The 7,820-nt window shown below is 40.6% G+C and overlaps 1 pseudogene; it reads left to right on the top strand.

Annotated features, from left to right (window-relative positions):
- The first annotated feature begins 6,193 nt into the window (after positions 1-6,193).
- On the top strand, positions 6,194-6,690 carry LOC103003935 (N-alpha-acetyltransferase 50-like; annotated as a pseudogene).
- Positions 6,691-7,820: the final 1,130 nt, after the last annotated feature.

Below are 7,820 nucleotides of genomic sequence, written 5' to 3'. Positions count from 1 at the left end.
TCATCTTCTCTACACATTTTTTCCCAATATATTCTGCACTAAATGAAATGTTTTGACCAATCACTTAGAATGATTTAATTTCAGACAACGCTCCCTCATATTAATTAATGGCATATATTTTTTGAATCAGCACACGGTTTTGATTCTCTGGGCCTGGAACCGTACTAATTTTCTGGCCCTGGGACATTTTAGGAATATGTAAATAAATTTTTTTCAAGTAAAAGACACCTGAGTGAAATGCTGAGGAGGAAAAAAAGGTAACCTTAGAAGTCTATGCCCTGCAAGTAAAGAATGTAAGAGGAAAGACAAATTATAGTCTTTTTCAGACAAACAACTGCTGACAGTTTGTCATCAATAGACTTCTGAGGTGGGTGGGTGGGTGTGACTAGATAACACTCAATACACAAGATATGAGAGTCATAAATGTGTCTCTAATAATATGGTAACAAAATATATGAAGCAAAAGTTGACGGAAGTAGAAGAAGAAAGAGAAATCTATCATCAGAGTAGGTGATTTTTACATATCTCTGTATCAGATTGCAGTGGGTTGAATAGTAGCTCCCAAAAAAGATATCTCCAGTGTCTTAATCCCTGGAATCTATGTGTTACTTTATTTGAAAATAAGGTCTTTGTAGATGTAATTAAAGATCTTGCGATGAGGATAGCTTCCTGGATTATCCAGGCGGAACATAAAACCAATGACAAGTGTCCTCTTTAGAGAAAGGAGGAGGAGATCTGAGACAGAAACAGAAGAGAAGAAGGCAGTGTGACCGCAGAGGCAGAGGTTGGAGTGATGCAGCTACACTCACACCCCATGCCTACAGCCACCCAAAGCCAGAGGAGGCAAAGAATGAATTCTCCCCTAGAGCCTTCAGAGGGAAGGCAGCCCTGCCAGGGCCTTGATTTCAGACTTCTAGCTTCTGGAACTGGGAGAGAATACCTTTCTGTTGTTTGAACCCACCCATTTGTGCTAATTTGTTAACAGCAGCCACAGGAAACTAACACACAGATCAAAGGGACCAGAAAATCTTTAAGGGACTAGAGGATTTGAATAACACAATTACCAAGCTTGATTTAATGAGTACTCAACAACTGCAAAATATACTTTCCTTTCAAGAATATGTGAAACATTACAAAAATTGAACATACTGGGTCATAAAGCAAGTTTCTCAACATGTCTAAGGACTGGTATCATAGCAACCACATTCTCTGCCCACTGTGTAGTTAAGTTAGAAATCAATAACCAACAGACAGCTAGTATTTCTAGTCTTCCAGTCAACATATGGGTCAGAAAATCATGATGGAAACTAGAAGACATTTAGAACTGAAGGGATTGGTACTATCACAGCAATATAACTTCCATCTAGTAAGGCCCTACTCCAGGGGGTTTTACCCAGCATACTGGTGAACACTGAACCCTTTACATGTATACTGCCAAAATAATCTATATAAGACATTTATTTAAACTGTAATTGGTTAAACACACCATTATAAAAAAATCTATATTTAGCAGAATACATATATATGTAAAATATATATGTAAGTTTGTTTATGTAAAGAGAAGACTAATTCAAAACATCAATAGCAATTATCTAGGGCTAATAGGCTTATAGATGGTTTTTATCCTCTTCGTATCTTTCTATCTTTTCTATATTCTCTACAGTGAGCACATATTATTTTTATAATCAGAAAAACATTCTTAACCTTAAAGTTTAAAAAATAAAAACAATATTAAGAATGTATAAATTGGGCTTCCCTGGTGGCGCAGTGGTTGAGAATCTGCCTGCCAATGCAGGGAACACGGGTTCGAGCCCTGGTCTGGGAAGATCCCACATCCCGTGGAGCAGCTGGGCCCGTGAGCCACAATTACTGAGCTTGCGCGTCTGGAGCCTGTGCTCCGCAACAAGAGAGGCCTCGATAGTGAGAGGCCAGCGCACCGCGATGAAGAGTGGTCCCCACTTGCCACAACTAGAGAAAGCCCTCACACAGAAACGAAGACACAACACAGCCATAAATAAATAAATAAATAAATAAAATTAAAAAAAAAAAAAAAGAACTTATAAATTGGGATTCTGTACATTAAAATATTTATTTTGGCTTCCAGAAACAGAAATCTCAACTAAAATATTGCTTAAAAGTCAAGGTTATTCATTGGCTAACATACTGACAGGGTCTAGGAAGGGCAAAGGTGAGGCGTGGTTCAGTCAGGTCTCCAGCTCTGTTCTCTGCCTTGTTATTTGACCTGATCTCCTCTTTTGCAAGCTTCATCCTTAGGCTGCCACCAAAATGGCTGCCACAGCCCCAGACCTCATATATTTGGACAACAATGTCCAGAAGAAGAGGACCCGTGACTTCTGGTAGACATCTATTGTGAGCAAGCAAGTTCTTTCACAGAAGTCCTCAGCATACTTCTTTTCCAATGTCTCATTGACTCATTCCTGAACCAATCTACATGGCATTTACGCCTGAATTCCAAAGCCATTTACTGGAAAGGGTATGGATTTATTCCTGGAAAATGAGGCCCACTCCTGGTACTCAGAGTGGGACGCAAGAATAAAATCTGGGGTCAAGTAGGGAGGTTGAAATGGGTGCAATTCCCATTATAGGCCCAAGTACCTAAGCCCCAAAGCCTATCCATTACATTACCCATCCCAACCACTCGACTCCCTCCGCCTCACAAATATCTCCCTAATAAATATATGTATGCAAGATTGTGTATGTTCTGATTAGAATCAAGAAAGACAATTACAAAATAAATATGTAGCTAATTATCTAAAATAGTTAAAATGGGAGTGGAGGTTGTGGCACAGATTTCGTCACTAAAAATTAGTCTTTGTTTATTATGGCTTTAAATACCTTTATGTCGCCTTTCCCACAGAATATGTCATTACAGTTGTTCAACATTTTTGAATGAATAAATGCATGACTACCTTAAATCTACTTGAAATCTTATTTTATATCAATAGTCCTTTTTTCTTCAGTCAACTCTTAAAACATCATCTGTATGATGAGAGATACATTTTTCCTAAGAGAAAGCAAACTTATTATTGCCATTTTTACATCTTTTCATCCTAATTCTTGCATTGTTAGAAAGAAATGAAATTGCTCAGATGTGAGCAGGAAGAGGAAAGAAGAGATGAAAAATTATATGAAAAAATCCACAGACCATACATGCTTCTTCTAAGTAGTCAAGTCTGAACTCATTGAATCAGACAAGCTGTGGTAGACAACATACCTATAGATGATGTTTTAATTTTAATTATTTTAATTTCTATTTCATTTTAAATTTACTATTAATTTCATGAAGGCATTAGCACAGAAAAATTTAAAACACAACTTCGATGGAGATAGATAAACTATATTAGGATAAAGAAGAATGAATACTTTTTAAATAATCTCCCTAGGAGATTACAATACAGCATTTGACAAAGAAATGACTTGTGAATGCATAAGGCAATTGGAAGTCTAAAGGCAAAGCTATTGGAATGATCTCAGTTAGAAGGTAAGAGGATTAGAGATACGTAAATAACTCAAGCAAGCCTCAGTAGCTGCACACTGAGATTACTGCTTACAGTGAGGATGTGTAGCCACTCGGGGGAGTATTCTCTATTCAATATTTCTTTCCATGTTGGATTTTGTTCCTTCCTTGTATATCTTAGCATCTGAATCCAAATTGCATCCTAGCAGGGGAACAAAGATAATGATGCAGATTCTTTCTGTAAACCTGATGAATCTAGGAGCTGAAGGAAAGGACTTCAGGCTGAAGGAGGCTGTAGGATAAAAGCTTTCCCTACCAGCACCCTGTTGCTGGCCTATTCCTTTCATTCAGTCATTCACAAATATTTCTGTGTTCAGGTACTGTGCTGGGGCTACAAGAGTAAACAGACAAAAAGGGTTTCTGCCCCTCATGGAGTTTCCAGTCCTCTGAAGTATCCAGATTTAACAATTAACCACAGGAACCAAAGCCTGACAAGCACAGTAAAGGAAAATATTGGTACCAGGTGCTATGAGAGGGCATAACAGAGAAAGTTATTTTACTTTGGGTGATCAAGGAGAATCATCCTGAAAAAAGTGTATTTCTGCCAAGATAAAAGGATGGGTAGAAGTTAGTCAACAAGTTAGGGAGAGAACTTTCCAGGCAGAAAGCGTTTGACATCATCTAGGAACTGAAAGAAAGGTAATGAGACTCTAGTGGCGTGAAGGAGAGAGAAAGGGATCTGGCATATGGAGGAAAGGTAGGAAATAGCCACGTTATGGGTACTCTTGTAAGTGCTGTTGAGGATTCTGTGTTTCTGTTTGAATGGAAAAGAGGTAAGGAAGTGCTGTAAGATGTAACTTACATTTTATAGGAGCATCTCACTGCCCTGAGGGGAGTGGCCTATAGGGAAGGAAAGAGTGGAAAGAGAGACCAATTAGGGAGTTAAAGCAATACTTCAGGAAAGAGATGATGGTGGCTTGGACTATGGGGACGGTAATGGTCATAGAAAGATGTGGTGGACTGCAGGTTTCTTTGGGCATTTTAAAAATATATTTATTTATTTGTTTTTGGCTGCGTCGGGTCTTAGTTGAGGCATGTGGGACCTTTCGTTGCGGCGGGACCTTTCGTTGCGGCGGGACCTTTTGTTGCGGCGGGACCTTTCGTTGCGGCGCGCAGGCTTCTCTCTTGTGGTGAGCGGGCTTACCTGCCCCGTGGCATGTGGGATGTGGGATCTTAGTTCCCCGATAAGGGATCAAACCCATGTCCCCTGCATTGGAAGGCAGATTCTTAACCACTGGACCACCAGAGAAGTCCCTCTTTTGGAATTTGAATGGACAGGACTTGATGGGTTAAAGTTTGAAGCTGAGGGAAAGAAAGGTTTCAAGGATGACACAGCTGCTCTGATATAGATGATCATGTTTCTCTAAAGCTGGGGTTTTGTCAGAGGCGTGCAATGGAAGGGGAGTTGGATTAGTTATGAAAAAGATGAATCAGCCATGGACTTCAAGCTGGATAAGAAAATAAAGACAGATGGGGCAGATGGCGAGAGAGGAGGGAGAGTTGTTCATGGATGAGAGGTCTCCATGATGTTGAAGAGCTACTGCAAGGATGTCTGTCCTTAAGAAACCAGCAGGATAGATGATAACCGAAGGGTGGAATGTTTGAATTAGCAAGTCAGTATTGCTTCTCCCCACCCCACATCCTCAAAACAACAAGCAACAGCTTCCGGATGCCATGAAGGTTTCTGGGTGGGGTCTACCACCTACACACAAGACAGTGACATATCAGAGTGCAAGGAGGATCTGAGCAACAGAAGTGCTTAACTGAAAGAGAAGACAAGTTATAACTCCTGAAATCCTTTCCGCTTGGCATTAATGTGATGGATTCTTGCATAACAAAGTATCATCTCCCAGTTGTGACAAGTGTCCATTTTCGTGTTCTAATTTATAGTCTTGGAGCTACTCCCTATGTTAAAGCCATTTGATTTAGTTGAGACAAGATAGATGAGATACACTTGAAAAGTTAAGTGAAACAATAGAAGTTCCTCAAGTATGAGTGAACTGCAGTTTTTAGTGGAAAATAAAATTACTTTTTTGTGTATTTGTATTTGCACCGTCTGCAGGTGTTTGGTGTGAATTGCTGCTCACGAAAGAAAACGATACACAGTTGTTTATTTCACTTTTTAAAGCATTAATATTTTTATTTTTAAAGAAAAATTTAAGAGAAACAGAAATGTTTGCACGACTGCAGAAAGTCTTGGACGAAATTTCCCCAAGCTAGTTTTTTGGAGACTATTTTTGGCCATTATAGATCAAAATGCAATCTGAAGAAAGATTTTAACAAATTAAATAACACGCTGCCATCGTCAATTTTCTTATTCTATCTCAGCATTGGGGAATTTGAAAGGAAGATACTTTAAGATAATGTATGGACAGCGCGGCGGCGTGGCCGGCGGGAGGCGAGTGCCCCGTGCGCACGTGTGGAGAAGACGCTGCACCAGCGCGGCGGCGGGAGGTACCCCCGCCCCCTCAGGAGACGCAGGGCCGCGCTCCACTCTCGCGGCCTCGGTCACCCGGCTCAGCTCCCTCCCTGCCCTAGGCGAGGAGGCCGGCTGGCCGGGTTGAGTGGCCCAAGCTGAGGGCGCGGAGAGCTCGGGGCGGCGACGACAACGGGCGTTGATATCGGAGGTAACAACGTCCTCAGCAGGCGGGGAAGATGAAAGGCCGGATCGAGCTGGGAGATGTGACACCACACCATATTAATCGGCTGAAGAGGTCATCTTTCCAGTCAGCTACAATGACAAGTTCTATAAGGATGCGCTGGAGGTTGGCGAGCTAGCAAAACTTGCCTATTTCAATGATGTTGCAGTAGGTGCAGTATGCTGTAGGGTGGATCATTCACAGAATCAGAAGAGACTTTACCTCATGACACTAGGGTGTCTGGCACCATACGGAAGGCTAGGAGTAGGAACTAAAATGTTAAATCATGTCTTAAACATCTGTGAAAAAGATGGCACTTTTGACAACAACTATCTGCATGTCCAGATCAGCAGTGAGTCTGCAATTGACTTCTACAGAAAGCTTGGCTTGGAGATTATTGAGACAAAGAAGAACTACTATAAGAGGATAGAGCCCGCTGACACTCATGTGCTGCAGAAAAACCTCCAAGTCCCTTCTGGCCAGAATGCAGATGTGCAAAAGACAGACAACTGAACAAATTACAGATGAACTTTCTTGCACTTGCTGCTCACCAAATAAAAGAGAGGCCCACTGATTCCCGCTCCCCCTTTTTTTCTTTTAAAGCTTTCCCCCTTCCTTGTTCTTGTGTTTCTTCCTTTCAAAACTTCCTTCCCTTTCCTCTAAAAGTTTTAAACTTTTAAGGACTTATTAATCGTGTTTGGATTGTTTTAGTTTTCTTATTTTTGTGAGGTGGTTTGATTGTAGGAAGGAGAAGGTATAGATCTGTTTAGTTTCACAGTTAAGATATATGGTCCCCAAAACTTGAGCGTCAATTTCAATTTTTTTTTTTAATGTCCTGCTTTCACATTGAAGGGCAGAGCCTACAAAATATCGTATATTTCAAAGGCCAAGAAGCAGCAGCAGCAATATCCTGTTCTCTAACTCATAGACAAGTTTAGTGTGTTTGTGGTACTTTGGGTTTTTCAAGATTTTGTGGGATACTAATCCCTATACATTGCCTTCACTCCACCTTTTGTCCTTCTGAGTATTAGCTCAGGAGTTGGACCATTGTTATCCTTGTAAGAAATCCTAAGCTTATTTTGTTCTGTTAAGCAGTTATTTCTTCCTTCCTCGCTGGTGGCTGAGGGTAGGTGGGACAGTCTGAGTAGGTAGTATTATACTTTGGTCTCAGCATTTGAGTTGAGCTGCTTTTTGCTAATGAGTGGTCTAGTTGTTAGCAGGTTTATTTTTCCTGCTGTTGATTGTTAGAAGTGGCATTAACTTTTAGAGTGTGGGCTGGTGAGATTAATTTTTTTTAATATCCTAGCTAGAGATATGGCCTTTAACTGACCTAAAGAGGTTTGTTGTGATTTGCTATTTTCTCTCCTGTCCTTTTTCTTCAGTAAACCCACAATAGTTAGTCAAACCTTAAAAATGGAGTTGATGTCCTTATAGGTCAGTGCCCCTAAATAAACGTGAAGCAGGTGCTGTCTCTTGGACATATTAAAAGATACCTAAAAGGAAGCTTAGATGGACTTGTGGCACAACAAATGCATTTAATGTCAGCTAATGCAGACTGTCAGAAGTGTGGCCACTGAGCATTTGATTTTAGAGGAAGGAATATCTAGACAGCATTTTTGAGAATAACATAGCTGTGCTATTGC

This window comes from Balaenoptera acutorostrata, chromosome 16 (genome assembly GCF_949987535.1).
Source record: "Balaenoptera acutorostrata chromosome 16, mBalAcu1.1, whole genome shotgun sequence".
NCBI classification, from domain to species: domain Eukaryota; kingdom Metazoa; phylum Chordata; class Mammalia; order Artiodactyla; family Balaenopteridae; genus Balaenoptera; species Balaenoptera acutorostrata.
The sequence above is the reverse complement of the archived record's forward strand: the minus strand, read 5'-3'. Positions and strand labels throughout refer to the sequence as shown.